Source organism: Pleurodeles waltl, chromosome 4_1 (genome assembly GCF_031143425.1).
Source record: "Pleurodeles waltl isolate 20211129_DDA chromosome 4_1, aPleWal1.hap1.20221129, whole genome shotgun sequence".
In the NCBI taxonomy this organism is placed as follows: domain Eukaryota; kingdom Metazoa; phylum Chordata; class Amphibia; order Caudata; family Salamandridae; genus Pleurodeles; species Pleurodeles waltl.
This window is the reverse complement of record NC_090442.1, coordinates 698672795-698687857: the sequence shown is the minus strand read 5'-3', so window position 1 is coordinate 698687857 and position 15063 is coordinate 698672795. Positions and strand designations below refer to the sequence as shown.

The 15063-nt window shown below is 48.0% G+C and overlaps 1 protein-coding gene across 1 annotated transcript in view; it reads left to right on the top strand.

The window, feature by feature from the left end:
* Positions 1-410: 410 nt before the first annotated feature.
* GATA3 (GATA binding protein 3) overlaps positions 411-15063 on the top strand; it is a 60585-nt gene continuing 45932 nt past the window's right edge. The window contains exon 1 of the mRNA XM_069229252.1: positions 411-508. The gene's annotated coding sequence lies outside the window, so the exon portion shown is untranslated. The remainder of the gene's footprint in view (positions 509-15063) is intronic.

Below are 15063 nucleotides of genomic sequence, written 5' to 3'. Positions count from 1 at the left end.
ATCACTTCATCCCGCGCCGTCAACATGGACCACTCTGACCCCTTCAGCCTGAGTCTCCTCCCGGTTCTGCCATTTTTTCTTCTATGCATTTCCAACAACCCTTCCACCCCTCCGCTACGCCCCACAGACGGCAAGTTGCACTTTTCCACTGTTCTAGCAGCCTTCATCCCGCCTCCTAGACCCGCCTGCTTAAAAGCTGCGACTTCGCATGGTCATCCTCTCTGTGAGGCTCACTTCCCTGGCGCTCCCCCGAAGCCCACCCGAGGCAGAGCCCCACTTTAGGGTGCTCAAAAATACTCCTGAGTCAGGCCTCACCTCAGTACGGACGTCTGATGGACCGCCGCGCCTTCGCCAGGGCGGGGTTTTACTAATTGGCCAGCGGCGCCTATTAGTCCAGTAGAAGTCAATGGCTGTAAGGGTGGGCACGATGGCAGACCAGGCGAGGCAGCACGGGCCTTGCGGGTAGGGCGGGAGTCAGGCCTCGGAGCAGGAGTGCAGCTGGAGAGGGGTAAGAGAGCCGCGGGCCTGGGCTGGGTCGGAGGAGACAGGGCTGGGAACGGTGGAGCAACGGGAAAGCGTCAGTCAGTCCTTGGGCTGTGGATGCGAGGAAATTGGAAAGGTGCGGACTGAGAGGACTGCTTCATATCACCTTTCCATCGGTCTTCTTTCCCTTTCCCACCCTTCCTTCGTGCCCTCACCGCCCCTGCTCCTCCCCCGTTTCTAGTTTTTACCTCCACCTTCCCCCTTACGCTCTCTCCTTGTTTTAACTTTCCCTCCCTCCTGCCTTTCCACTTCCTCCTTTCATATTGCCTTTTATTTACTCTCTCTCCAGTCCTTCCTTACAAGCTTCACTGTTCATTTCGTTCTTTCTTTTCTATTTAGTTCCTTCTCTGTCCTGTTTTTTGTCTTTGACAAATATTCCACAGGACCCGTAATTCCTCGCTGTTCCCGAGATTTATCTAGTTTGCTTTCCATTAAATGTTTATTTCCCTGACAAACCATTTACCTCCTGGATAATTCATCTAACTTGCGACAATTTACTAACAAAGACCGCTTAAAAAGCTGTGAGCTTTGCTTTCTTCACAATGTCTAGTTTACTTTGACAAGGAAGTGTACCGATCTATCAGCCGTTTCTGACAGTCGAAAGAGTTCAGTTTGCACTAATGCAAATATTTACTGCTTTACATAATACCCAGAGACCCCTCCTACTTTTTCTTCTCTGCAGCCCTTATGTAAACAGGGTTAATAATAGCCCTGGGCAGATGAAAAGGCGCGTTTCTCCCGTGGCATTTAAAGCAGGCAGCAGCTCCTGTTCGTCTCTTGAGCTCACACTCAGTCAGCTGCAGCACTGCAGGTCTAAGGTCGCATGTGTCTAACAAAGATAATATCCAGCTGCAAGCTTCACTCCCACCTGATATCGGCTGTCACACCGCTCGACAGTGCCCCCGATCACACTCTCCCTCCCTCCCTCCAACCTACCTGCTCACATTTCAAACAGTAGCACTTCCAACACACTTTCAGATACACACATAACAGGGCCATGTAATTAATTATAAAGGGACTTTCTCCCCGCCCTTGCTGCATCATTTATTTCAAGTAAAGCCAACGTAATCTCACCGATTAGTTTCAGAAGTAAAAAGCGCCGTGATTGCTTTTATTTTATTAACTTCTTGTGTAGTGCAAATAGCCTTAGGGTCTAAGCAGTGCGCTATCCAAGGGACAAGTGCAAATCTGGTTAGTTGAAAACTGGGTGAGAGGGCACAGCACAGACCACCGACATCTTATGGTGTAAAAAAGCTGCTTTATTGAGACCTGCGCACCTCACAAATGTACAAAACCCCAGCCTAGTTGTGTCTTACGAAACTAACCGACCTCACTAATACATCAAGCTACATCTACCTTTGCACCTACCCACCCCTAAATATCCCTCCCAGAACCTTACCCCAACCTATCAACCTGCCCTTTCTGTTTGCTTTTTTACTCAAAATCTTTTATTAGATTTTCCATGAAATTTTACAATGATATTAAACAGAAACCACTGCAAGGGTTCCCACTGCAGACAAAGCAGGTGTAAAAAGTAACAGAGCAAGAATAGCTGAGCAGAGAGACATTGAACACAGTGAACCACAAGATCATCTTAAAACATGGAAAGCAGTCTGCAAGGCATAAACATATCATGTGTTGACATGTCCTTCCTAAGAGATTAGGAGAAGGGCGCTGAGAAGTTGCTCTCCTATGAGGGTCCTCTACCCAGGGAAGGGGATGAGGGCATCTCTGAGGTTGCTCTAGGCTTATAAGGAAGGTGAGAGAACTCAATGAAAATGTAGGGAATGGGGGGGGGCAGAGGGGAGGACAAAGGACCGCCACAATCTGGCAGGGGTGTCTGGTGGAGGGGACAACAGGGCTAACACTGGAGACTATGAGGGGTGTTGGGTATGGGAAGTGGAACTGGGGGCTCAAATTATTAGGAGAGAGTGCAGAGAAGAAGGTCCTGTGCGGAAAGGAGGTGGGGGGAGGGGGGGTAATTGAGGCAGGGACCCAGCCCCAAATGCAGGAGTGTCATACACCCACTGAGCCAATGGAAAGGGATAGTAAATGGTTACTTTTCGCTCCGTCACTTAGTCAAAGAGATGGAGAGTTCGCAGTCAGGACGGTGCGTAGATGTTCAAGCCTAGAAATGTAATCAATAAGGGGCTGCCACAGGCTCGTGAATTTCTTGTCTGGCTTAGCCAGTTTGTGGGTCAGTAGTTCCAGTGCTAAGGTGTGCCAAAGTTTCACGTTCCAGCAGGCAATCAGAGGGGCTATAAGGGACTTCCAAGCCAGTGCAATCAGCTGTTTGGCTACACCAGTCATCTGTTGAGTCAGGATCCAGTCTGCATATGTCATGGCATTGAGTGCTGGGGGCGCAGACTTAGGATAACAGTGCCTTAGTCGGCTGGTACTGGGCTGGAATGTCCACCAGATGTGTTAAAAGTCTCCCTTCTGTTCACCACAATGCCAGCAAGCTGGCAATGTGTTTGGGTAAATAGAGTGTAAACAGGCTGGGGTATAGAACCACTGGACAATGATCTTGTAGGCGTCTCTGGCTGGGGGATGCTCCTGTAAATCTTTGGAATATTGTGCCATATGGTTTCTCACTGTTTACCCGGGACGTCTTGGGCACAGCTTGATTCCCACGTCTGTTGATATAAATGGCTAGTCAAGAGACATGATTGTTGTAGTACTGCATAAGTCCTGGATAGTAGTCAGCGGGTGCCCTCGAAATTGCAGACAAGGGATTCGAAATATGTGAGGGAGTGTGTAGCTTCTAAGCATTGAGGGAGAAGGGGTGCAGGGCCCAGTGTCGTAACTTTAAGTATTGGTGTTTGGCGACATCAGGGAGTCGGAACTCGGTTTTGCACTGCTCAAAAGATTTGATGGTGTCTCCTTGAAAGAGATCTTGCAATATTCTGCATTCACCCTTAACCCATGCCAGGAAGGAATCCCCGGGAAGTGCAGGTGTGAAATCTGGATTGCGTGCAAGGGGTGTGTTTGGAGAAGGAAAGGTGGTGAGATTTCTTCGAATTGCAAGTCTGTACCACACCTCCAAGACTGTTTACGTCAGAGTGGTGATATGCCCATTCCATGGGCGTAAGTATTTGGGAAGCCGGGCCAGGTTCCAACGGGGCCAACACACTACTGGTCTATCCATATGTACCCAATGTTTTTCGCTCTCTCTCACCACCCATTCTGAAATAAAGCAAATGTGGGTGGTCCAGTAATAATCTTTGAGGTTGGGGCACTAGAAGCCACCCCAGTGTCTGGGGATCATGAGGAGGGCCCTGAAAATGCGAGGACGCTTCCCCCTCCAAATAAAGATATGTAAGTCTCCTGGTAAAGCCTTGATATCTTCCGTTAGGATAGATGCGGGTAGGGACTGGAACAAGTACAGGGGTCAGGTAATAATATTAATCTTAATCACATTGGAAGGTATTAGCCAGGAAATATGCAGAGAGTGCCACCATCAGATGACTTCAAGGATTACTCTGCAGCAATGGGGCCAATTGGCTTTCGTCCATGTATTAGGGGTGCTGGTGCTGGTAAGGCCTAGATATTGGATGGATTGTGTGGCCCACTGGAAAAGGGCAAGGGTCTGGAGGTGTGGGAGATGGTCCCGGGGGACAGTGAAGTTGAAAGCCTGGGATTTGGACGTTTTGATCTTGTAACCTGATACTCATTCAAAGGCCTGTAGGGCCTGCACCACTGCAGGAAGAGAGGAATCAGGTTTGGACAAGGCAAGGAGTAAATCATCAGCGAATAATAGGACTTTGTGGCCCTGTCCACCAAATGGGATACCTGTGATGTCAGTGTTTTGCCGGAGATGGATGGCTAGGGGCTCAATGGCCAGGGCAAACAGTAAGGAGGACAGGGTACATCCCTGCCCAGTGCCTCGAGTGATAGGGAAGGACTGTGTCAACTGGTCCTTTGAACTTATGGTTGCTGTTGGCACCATATATGAAGCCATTATCTTATTTATCATGTTGGGTCCTAACCCTAGTTTGTGCAAAACCGCTTGTAGGAACTTCCAGCTCACTCTATCGAAAGCCTTCTTGGCATCTAGGGATAGCAGGAGGGCTTGAATATCATGTCTGTGTGTCTTTATGACTAGATGCACAAGCCAATGAATGTTGTTAGAGCCCTGTCTGTGTTTAATGAAGCTCACCAGGAGCCCCACAAGCCGGTTGGCTAACATTTTTATGTAGATTTTTTCGTCTGTGTTGAGGAGGGCTAACGGGCGAAAGGAAGAACAAAGAGTTTGATCTCTACCAAGTTTCTGAAGGAGGACAATCTCGGCAGCAGACATCACAGGCGTGAGGCCGGTGGTTTGAGAGAAAGAGTTTAATCAATCAATCAATCAATCAATCAGAGTTTATAGAGTGCAGCTACACACCTGTTAGGGTCTCAGGGCGATGCAGGGGTGGGGTTTAGCATGTACTGGAGGTGGTTAGAAAAGCCATGTCTTCAGTTCCTTTGTGAAGCTGAGGAAGGAGGTGATTTGTCTGATGTGGATGGGCAGGGTGTTCCGGGTGGGGGAGGTGAGGTAGGAGAAGGAGCGTCCTCCTGTTCTGGTTTTCCTGATGCAGGGTACTTCTGTGAGAGAGAGCTGGGCTGAGCGCAGGGTCCTGTGGGGGTACGTGGAAGTTGAGTTGCTGGTTAAGGTAGGCAGCTCCGGTGTTGTGGATGGCTTTGTGTGCGAAGGTGAGGATTTTGAAAGTGATTTTTTTTCAATAGGGAACCAATGCACTGTGCATAGGTGTTGTGAGATGTGGCAGGATCAATCTGGCAGCGTCGTTCTGAATGTTTTGCAATTTGCGGGTGAGTTTTTTGTTGATTCCGACATAGAGTGCGTTGCCGTAGTCCAGTCTGCTGGTGGTGAGGGCGTGTATGACGGTCTTTCTATGCTTGAGGGGGATGCATTTGAAAGTCTTGCATAGGAAACGGGGGGTGCGGAAGCAGGTGGAGGTGACTGCGTTGATCTGATGGTTCATGCTGAGGTCGGAGTCCAGGATGATTCCGAGGTTGCGGGCATGGCTGGCGGGGGTGGGCTTCTGAGGGTGGGTGGCCACCAGGAGTCGCTCCATGCATTGGGTTGGGGGCCCATGATGAGTACCTCAGTCTTGTTTGTGTTGAGTTGAAGGCAGCTATCTCTCATCCAGTTGGCGACTGCTTTCATGCCCTTGTGGAAGTTGTGTCCGGCCTTGTCTGGTTTGTTGGAGAGGATGAGTTGTAGAGCCTGAGAAGATGGTTTCGCATCTGAGGGAAACAAATAGTGAAAAACAGAGGAGAGTCCATCCGGGTCTGGAGTTTTTCCCTGTGGGAGCCCTTTGATGGTTCTCCGAAGTTCAGGCAGTGAGAAGGGTTCCTCCAGGTCATGGGCTATATCGGGGTGCAGAGAGGGCCAATGGCAGTCTGCCAAATATGAATCAATGGCAGTTTGATTCCCCTCCTCTGTATATAGGTTTTGATAGAATGATCGCTTTTCCGTTTTGTGACATACCTTAGCCTGCTATAACCGTAAACCTTTACGTTCCTGTCTTGAGCAACTGTAAATATACTCCCTCTCTCCCTCCTTTAAACTACTCCCCCCAACAGCAATAAACCAATCGAACCATGCATATCTCTGGGCAGACCACCCATGAACCTGCTTCCAAACTACATTAATATTTTCCATCCCTGTGCACCTGTTCCAGCAAATCCTGCCCAATGTTCCTTCCAACTTTCAACCTCCAACATCTGGGATGGGAGGGCATATTCAAAAGCTTTTCCTCCCTACCTTTCCCTACTGTACCAGACAAGGGACTGTACCACCCCACCCAAAAATCCCAGGAAGCACACAAAACCTATTGGATAAGAGGGCACAGCACAGACCACTGACACATTATTGTGTATAAAAGGCTGCTTTATTGAAACATGTATATCACCAATATAAAAAACCCTAGGCACCTTTTATTTCACAAAACTAACTGACCTCGCTAATACATCAAAATCTATCTACCTTTTTACCTACCCACCTTTAAATATCCCTCCCTTAACCTTACCCCAACCATTAAACCTGACTTGTATCTACATTCTGTTTTCTAATGTAAATTAAACCACTGTTACCTTCACTCTTTAAGTTCCTGTCTTGAGCAACTGTAAACATACTCTCCCTCCCACCTTTAAACTGCTTCCCCTAACAACAATAAACCAACTGAATCATGCCAACCTCTGGGCAGACCGCCATCCAGTAAAAAACTTCACGAAGGTCCCAGCCTAGTTCACCTTGACCTCCCTGTTTCATTGCCTTTAATAGCACCAGACCTTTAACCTGTCCCAAGTCATTCTTCTCTAAGTGCACCTCTAGCACATCCGGGCAACTGTGTGACATCCTGCAACCTATTCAGTAAAGGCAGTAAATACAGCCAACATATCCCCCCTTTTCTAAACAATTGCACTGTAGCGATCTGTAAATCAAAATCCAGATGAACTCCATGATGTCTTCTACAAGCTTGTTTCTCTGCCCATTTAATGAAAAAATGCCCCACAAGCCAGGCCAATAGTTCTTCTCTTTCCAGGCTTGGGACAGAGCCTACAAGAAAGAGCACACATTAAATTAGTCAAAACATTCCTTGTAGCATCCTCCCCTGCCTCCCTCACATACCATTTGTAACAATTCTAAGACCATCTGCCCAACTCTAGAATCTTGTCTCCAGACCAATCCACCCTGCCTTCCTCCATGGCCGCCCCTACGTGAAAATAATGAGTACCAAACTCAGCCGGTGGCAAACCCAAGTACGTTACTGCCTTTCTAAGTATTGCTAGCAATTGAAAAGCCATCACTTATGAACCACCTTGATGTCTAAAAACACTGCACTGAGCCCTTCTTGATTCCCAGCTCAATTTTGAATAAAGTTTTACTGGGGATACCTGCTGCACGGAACATTCCCCCAATGTGACATCCACATTCTCCTAGACTATTCCCCTGCTGTCTCTTCCTCCCAACAATTTGGCCATTCAAAGTGTCCCCGAAAAACATCCAACTCCTCAACATCGTGAACAGCTCTGCTTTGCATGCATCACAACACATCCAGGCCAATTCCCACAACACCTTCTGTAGTACCAACCACACAAGGGGCACATGTTTATTTTCTCAATTACTGCTTTCTCTGGCCCACTCCTCCAATATCATCGTGCCCAGCTCACATGCTGTAGGAGCGTATCCCCAACACAGTTTCCCTATAAATGCAATGCCTGCCAACTTACCCAAAATCGTAACCCTGGAATGACCTATGTCTACCAAATCCATGATAAACTGTACCACATCCTCGCCGACCTGTCACTCTTCTACTATCCCACACCGAGGTATCCCGTACGCCAGAAACTCTGTCCAGGCCTGCTTTTATGTGACCTTAGCACCATTTGTCACTCCTATCTGCGATAGTTTTGTGGCATTGGAGTATTTTCTCCACTTGATCCCATAGCTAGCCCATGGAACCTTTGCCACTGTGAACGAGATGGAGCATTTGCAATGTTATTATCTATGCCTGGGACAAGCCTTGCTTTAAAGATAATTTTGTGCTTTACCTCTTACTTGTGCGTGATGCTGGTGCCTGCACCACAGCTTGCTGCCTCACCATCCTCTTTTCCTCCGCAGCACTGCTTGTTGCTTCTGCCACATCCACCACTCTCTCCTGTAACATACTAGCTGAAGGTTGTTTAACCGCAATCCCACCCCACCATTTGACCTTCAGCCCACTTCTCTCTCTCAAACCTTTGGGATCCCTCTCTGCCAATTGTACTTCCACCAAATCGTCCTCCTCATAACCCAAGAGTAACTCTTCAACATTCCCGCTCAATGCACACTGGCCACTGTCCCCCCTGTACCACGTGAGCTATGAACTCCACATGCCACCAAACATAATATGCCAATTTCATGCATTCTCCAGAGGTGGCCTCACCAAACCATCCTTCCTGCTCTGTAACAGAGACCCCATCAGACCGTCCTCTTCTCGTTGTGCCAGAGGCCTCACCAGAAATTCCCCACCTCTGCCCATTGGCATCCACTACCACATTAGGGCCAGCTGCCCGAGACCATGTTGTCGCTTCTCAGAGTCTGAGAGCCACACTAGAATCTCCTGAGTCCAGGATGGCCAGTGTTCTGGGTCTCTTCTGCTCCTGAGCCCCCTACAATTTATGTTCCAGCAACCATACACACGCCCCTTCCCCCACCCCTACAATTCACCCCACTCTACCTTCCTGCCCACTCCCTCACATGCCCCTCTCACCACTTCCATGTGGTTTCCCTTGCCATACCCCATACAACCGCCTTTTTTAGCCTGGGAATCCCCCTGACTGTGTAACCTCCTACCATAAACTCTCATGGGCTTAAAACAGTCTCCCTGAAACAATCACTCTTCCATCTCCCGGACTAACTGCCCCCATTTCGCCCCCAGGTGCCCCCTCCCCATTCTATTCCTCACTCCATTCTAACATTGCCACCACCGTCGCTTGGGCTGGACCCTGACTTGACGCTGCATGAGATTGTGCCCCCTGTCTCCTACGTCTCTCTTGTGTCCTCCCCTGATACTGTGCCTCTGTCCTTTTTGGCAGCAGCCATTATTGTGCCCTTCTTCACCCAAGCTTCTTCACAGCAGCCATCCACCCTCTGTCCTGACATGGCACTTGGCCCCTCAATGGGCCCTACGGTGCTCCGCTTGCCATAAGGTCCACCTCCTGCCTTGCTCTCTGATCTCCTATGCCCTTGCCCTGCATTGCCTGGGTTGCAAGGCCTGCTGTGAGCCTCACGCCTGCTGCCTGTGCCAACTTCACTCTGCCCCATCCCTTCTTGTCCCTGTGCACACACGTGGATGCCCGATCAGTGAAGCTGCACCACTCCCACCCTCCTCACATTGTGCCAAGCCCTCACTGAGGCTCTTGTACTCCCTGCTTCACCTTCTTTTTGTACTTTGGGCCGTGGCAGTGAGCAAAGGAATACCGCCACTGCCACGCACTCTGAAACATGCTTCGCGAGCCGGGAACTCGTCCCCTCTTGCCCTTCACACCCGCTGGCTGCCAGCAAATCTTCACGCCCTGCCTCACGCAAGAGGACGAGCGCAACTGACACCTCCTCTATTCTCACCGCTTCTATCATTCAAAAGGTTTTGCCCCTGTCTGTCCCTACGCTACCAGCCACCATGTATAACACCTTAAAAAGGTGGCTCATAGCCCAAAACCCACCCCCTTTTATCCTACATCTAACCCCTCACTACTATAAGCCTCCCAAACCGCCCACACTCCTTTGGCCTATACCATCTCGCCCAAAACGCTTCGGGGCACATCTCATTTCAGTTGATAACAATACCAGCTGCAGGTTACTGGACCCAGTCAGCTGTGATGAAGGTCAAAGGCTTCCCTTCCTGTGATAAAGGAGTGCAAAAGGGTAAAGATAAAAAAGCATGTTCCAGAGCACAATACCCAGAACATATGAGGCCCCTGTTATCAAGGCTACTTCCTCCTTTAAGTCATATTAATAAATCCCTGATTTACAATTGCAAAACCACTTTCTGATTCAGAAAAGTAATATATCTATTTACACAAGTACTTCTTCATGCGAGTACAATGTACTGCATTCTAGAGTGGGCGTCATAGGGCGTGAATACCCAGTTAGCTTATGAACACCCAGACCTTACAGGTTACCAATGTGGGGCCCTAGTGGAGGTTGGGTAGTACTCTGTATGCCCAGGAGATTTGGGAAGGAGGGTGGGGAGAGACGTAATAATGCAACAGTCCCAGGAGCACGGGAAGACTACTTTAGCCCTATTGTGGCAGCTGGAAGGTTGTTGCCTGTTTTTCAGGCCCAGCCATTAATAGGAACACCAGCAGCAAGGCCATAGAGGGCAGCCTCAGAAGGGGTCAGTGGCTTGTGCCCCCCGCCCCCAAGGAGGAGTATGTAAGGAGCCTGAGGGCACACAAAGTGGGGTGCATCACTCCTTGGGCAATTGGAGAAGGGGATCACACACTCGGTCCAAGAGCACCAGAGGATGGAAGAAGAGTGAGGTCTCCCCATCAAAGACTGCTGGGAATGGAAGAGTGTTTGACCAGCCTAAACGAGTGCAGGGGTCATATGTGCAGAAGATGCCTCAAGTGACAGCTATAGAGATGCATCAGCCACTGAAGAAATGGGGCAGAAATGTAGGTGAGCAAGCCCCAGGGAGCAACCTCCTGTGGGAGGGTGCTCACTGGGTTGGTATTGAGGGTGACTAGCATGGGCGTCCCCAAGGAGGTGCAAGGGAGGGGTGCGTGCCCCCCCCAGATTTAGATTTAGCCTGGTGTGCAGGCTCACAGTGTAGCAAAATACTACGGACACCATAGTGTTACGCTACCTGCACTAGTACCTTAAAATTATGCCCTCCCCCTGAAAAAAATTCTCTGGATGCCCATAGTGACTAGGGCAACCCAATGATCAGCATGCCACATCCTGAGAGCATGAGGAGGACCAGAGATGGGAGGCCAGTGGAGGTACGAGGAGGGCAACAGAGGGAGTCAACTGCAGAAGAAGGGCATTCCCCAGAGAGGACGGCATAGAGTGTGGGACCAAGGGGTCCCAGGACAGCCCTGCACCAGTAGGGCCTGAGCAGAACAGCCAGACCATCGTAGGGCTACAGGGTCAGGGACCTTCTCACACCCGCCTGCAGGCAGAACAGGAACAGATTGTTGAGACCGACACCTAGAAAACCGAGAGAGACTGCTACCCTCCAGGATCCCAGTCCTATAAGGCAGGAAGACTTGTGCGAGTACCCCCCACACAAGACCAGAAGCAAGTCTGTAACAGGCAGCTGACCAGAAAATGTGCGGAAAAATGGGAGGAAGAGTGTGGAGCGTGGAACAGGCAGAGGGTAGATGGGCGGACAATAAACTTTTGGATGTTTCTAATGGGAGTGATGACTTGAGAAAAGCCAGAGGGACGGTAGAGCACCAGGCTGCTCCCAGGTCTAAGGAAGTGTTGGCATACAGACAGGCACACGGCAGTGGAGGGCAGTGTCAAGGGGGTTGTGTGACAGAAGATGGGGAGATTGAGACAGAAGAAGCAAGTTCATACTAAGTATAACAGCAAATTTAGATCCAGGAAATGCACAACCCCTACTAACCCGTGGATGACAAGCTTGAATACCTTGACAGTACTATTGAAGGAGGTGAATGGAAAAAATAAAAATGCCAGGTGAGAACTTCAGCTGCTGCATGGACACCTACACTTTGCATGAAGGGCAGTGGCTCGGGGCACAGCTTTCTTGAGACAGCTGGTTTTCACAAAGAGGAGACTATGGAACTGCACCATAGGGTGCGTATGACAGAAAGGGTTATGTAAGGTTTGTGGTTGAGGCTGCAATTCCTCTAAAAATTAAATGGAGTGGCACTATGATCTCAGGATGACCCATTGAGATGGACAATGAAGATCGTTTCTGACACTTCTGGAGAAAGGTGGTTTGGATTTCACTGGAAAAGTTAGTGTTGTGCAGAGAAATAGTCCCTGGCATGGAGGAACAAAAGATATAGCATTGTATTTTTAGACTTTTTCCTGGCGGTGATGGGAGTGAGATTGTGGGGGGAGAAGTTAAACGACGTAAGAATGATATTTATGAATAACATGTCAGTGGTGAAAGTGATCCACAGAATGACAATGAGGAATGATATGTATTATGACAAGTGAGAGTTTTTCTTGATGCTTGAAGTGGAAAATTCTGTTTAGACAGAGACACATTGAGGGTTTGGACAATGGGGTGGCTGACATGTTACACCGGTCACAGTGGATGAGGTTCTGTGGTTTGGTTCCTGAGGCAGACAAGAGAAACATGCCAGTACTCAGGGACCTTTGGGAAGTCAGACTATGGGAGCTATGCAGCTAGTGGGAAAGTCTCTATTGGAGTCAACAAGGAAGTCTTACAGGTTGGGGTGCGCTGAGTTTGTGGGATTGGGTGCAAGTTGGAGGGACAATTCAAAGCACGGCTTGGAGGAGAGGAGGCGGTACATGATTATCTTTGTGGTGGGGCAGATTGAGAGAGAGCTGGAATCTGTGACTATTAAGGGAAAAAAAGGAGGGCTGCATTTTATGAAAAATGTTTTTGGAGGTGCGTTAAATTTGGGCAACTGAACTTGGTAAGAGAATACTGGAAGTATGGTTTGGAGAGGGGGAGGGGTATGCAAGGGGCATTGTGGAAACCAGTTATAGTAGAGATTTCGAGAGGTTTTGTAGGCACAGGTGAGATCTGCATGTGTCTCTGCCTTGAAAGGAGTGCTGTTTGGGGCCGAACTTAAGGTATTGTTCTTCAGGCCCTTTCAGACATCAGAGCTGATGGAGGCTAAGAGTTTTGATGGCTTGCAGATGGATGACATGGTGAGGACAGTAAATGGGATAATGTTTAGGAAATGATGAAGTGAAAAGGGAACATGGTTTGACTTAGAAGGTTTGGAGGAAGCCATTTGCCTGGTAAATATTGTGGAGGTATTTGTGGGTCTTAGAGAAAGGGTGCCAGGGACACTCTTTAAGTCATACAGATAGTCCCAAAGTAATGAACAGACAGTGGTTAGTAGTACTGTGGAAGTGTCTGACATTGGGACGATGGAGTGAGAGGGAGCTTGGGACCAATTTGTTCAAAATAGGAGCATCAAAGGAAGGGTTCCAAGTGGTTTTAACTGAGGGCTGGCTATAGCGATTGGGTTGTTGAAAGAGCAATTGCATGTGGGATATGTGAGGTAAAGGATCACGGGGACTTAAGGGGGGTTTTAATGGCTGTGCTGTATTGTAGGTGCAGTGGACAAATAAAGGTTGGAAGAAAGAGATTTGGCTATATGTTAATTTGATAGTAAAAAAGGCAGTTCTGTAGACAGTGGTTGGGAATAGATTTTGACCAAGTAGTATTATGTAATTATGGCTTAGCAGTAGTGAGATAGGACCAGTTGATACCGACATTGTGGAAGTTGAGGGCAGACGTGGTGGTGTTACACCTGGGGAGAATGACTTGGTCCAATCAACTGGGTTGGAAGTGCTAAAAATGATGAAGAAAGATTAAAGCTCTCTAATAGAAAGATGGGAGGGGACAGAGTTCTGTTGGACTCAGCTGTTGCACAAAAGGACATGGAGAGGGGCATGGAGATCAGCTGCAATAAAAAAAAGCACAGACGGAGATTAACCAACAAATGTTGTGCTTTTGCAAGGCCATGGGGGTAAAGGTTATTAAACACAGCAATATACGATTTTGTATGTGTCTCCTATTTTCTTTCGTCATGATACTTTGTTATTATTAGGCAATAGATTATACCTGGAGACAATAATGGAGAAGATGGAGGACTGGATAGCTTGAGATGGGAAGGTTGGGGTGCAGTGGGGGCAGGACACCTCAGGTAAAGGTTTGTCTGGTGGCAGTGTGAGGGCTAAAATAATGAAGAGACGGAGAAGAGCCAGAAAGAGGCACAGGAAGTCTGGGAAGAGAGAAGAAGAACCGTGAATCAAGAGGAAAGCCTGATCTCGGATTGGGCAGGCCAGCCAAATGAACAAGCATTTGCAATGCAACAGGTCTCGCATTTACTTGAGTTGGAGCCTTTGGCATTGTAAATGCATAACTGGACTTTTTTGTCACATTAATTAGTCAACCCTGCCGCATATTTTGGTCCTTTCTGCCACATAATTCCAGTGGCCCTGCATATTACTAAAGGACTAGTATGCCTGGATGCCTGGAATGTTTGTTTTTTAAAAAGGCCCTTAAAACACAAACTACTCCCAGGTGCAAACCATATTTACTTGGCAGTTGGTACAGGCGACATTGTCTTCGGGACAATGAATAAATAATTGTACTCCAAGAATGCATGCTTACTGGATCACTGTCCCTTAACTGCAGTCTGACAAAACACCCATGATTCTTCACATGCTTGAGGAGAGCCACTATATATGATATTAATGATCCTGTCAGTCTTGAACTGAAATATTAGTTCTAAAATACTGACCATTGTACAGCATGCTCGATCAATTGTAAACTCTCTTCGAGGTTAGTTTTATAAATACACGCACACACATCTCAAGTTTCACAGACTCAAACGTGTCTAGTTCATCTAGTCAGGTTTCTGCGTTGTATTCGCAGTTGGAACACATTATAAAAATAAAACTACTAGTCCCACAATGCAAAGCTGAAAGATAAACGAAATGAGCGAATCACGCATCAAACTAGGGAGCTGGACAACTCTACGAATACTACGGAAAAAGGCTGGTTTCCAGCTTGTATCACTTTATATAAATAAAACTACAAGTCCCATAATGAATATGTGCTGCAAGAAATGTGTACTAAGCAGATCAGAGTGCATATAATGTAAACATGTCAAAATATCTCTGGCGATTAATGTTCTTTTTGGAGAGAGAATGTACTTTTGTCTAGTGGATGCTTTGACTCCATAAGGTAGCGCAGAGGGTTAATGTGCCTGCTGCAAAGAACGTGTGCTAGGCAAATCACAAAGTGCATATAATGTAAAAATGTCATAATAACTCTGGCGATTTAT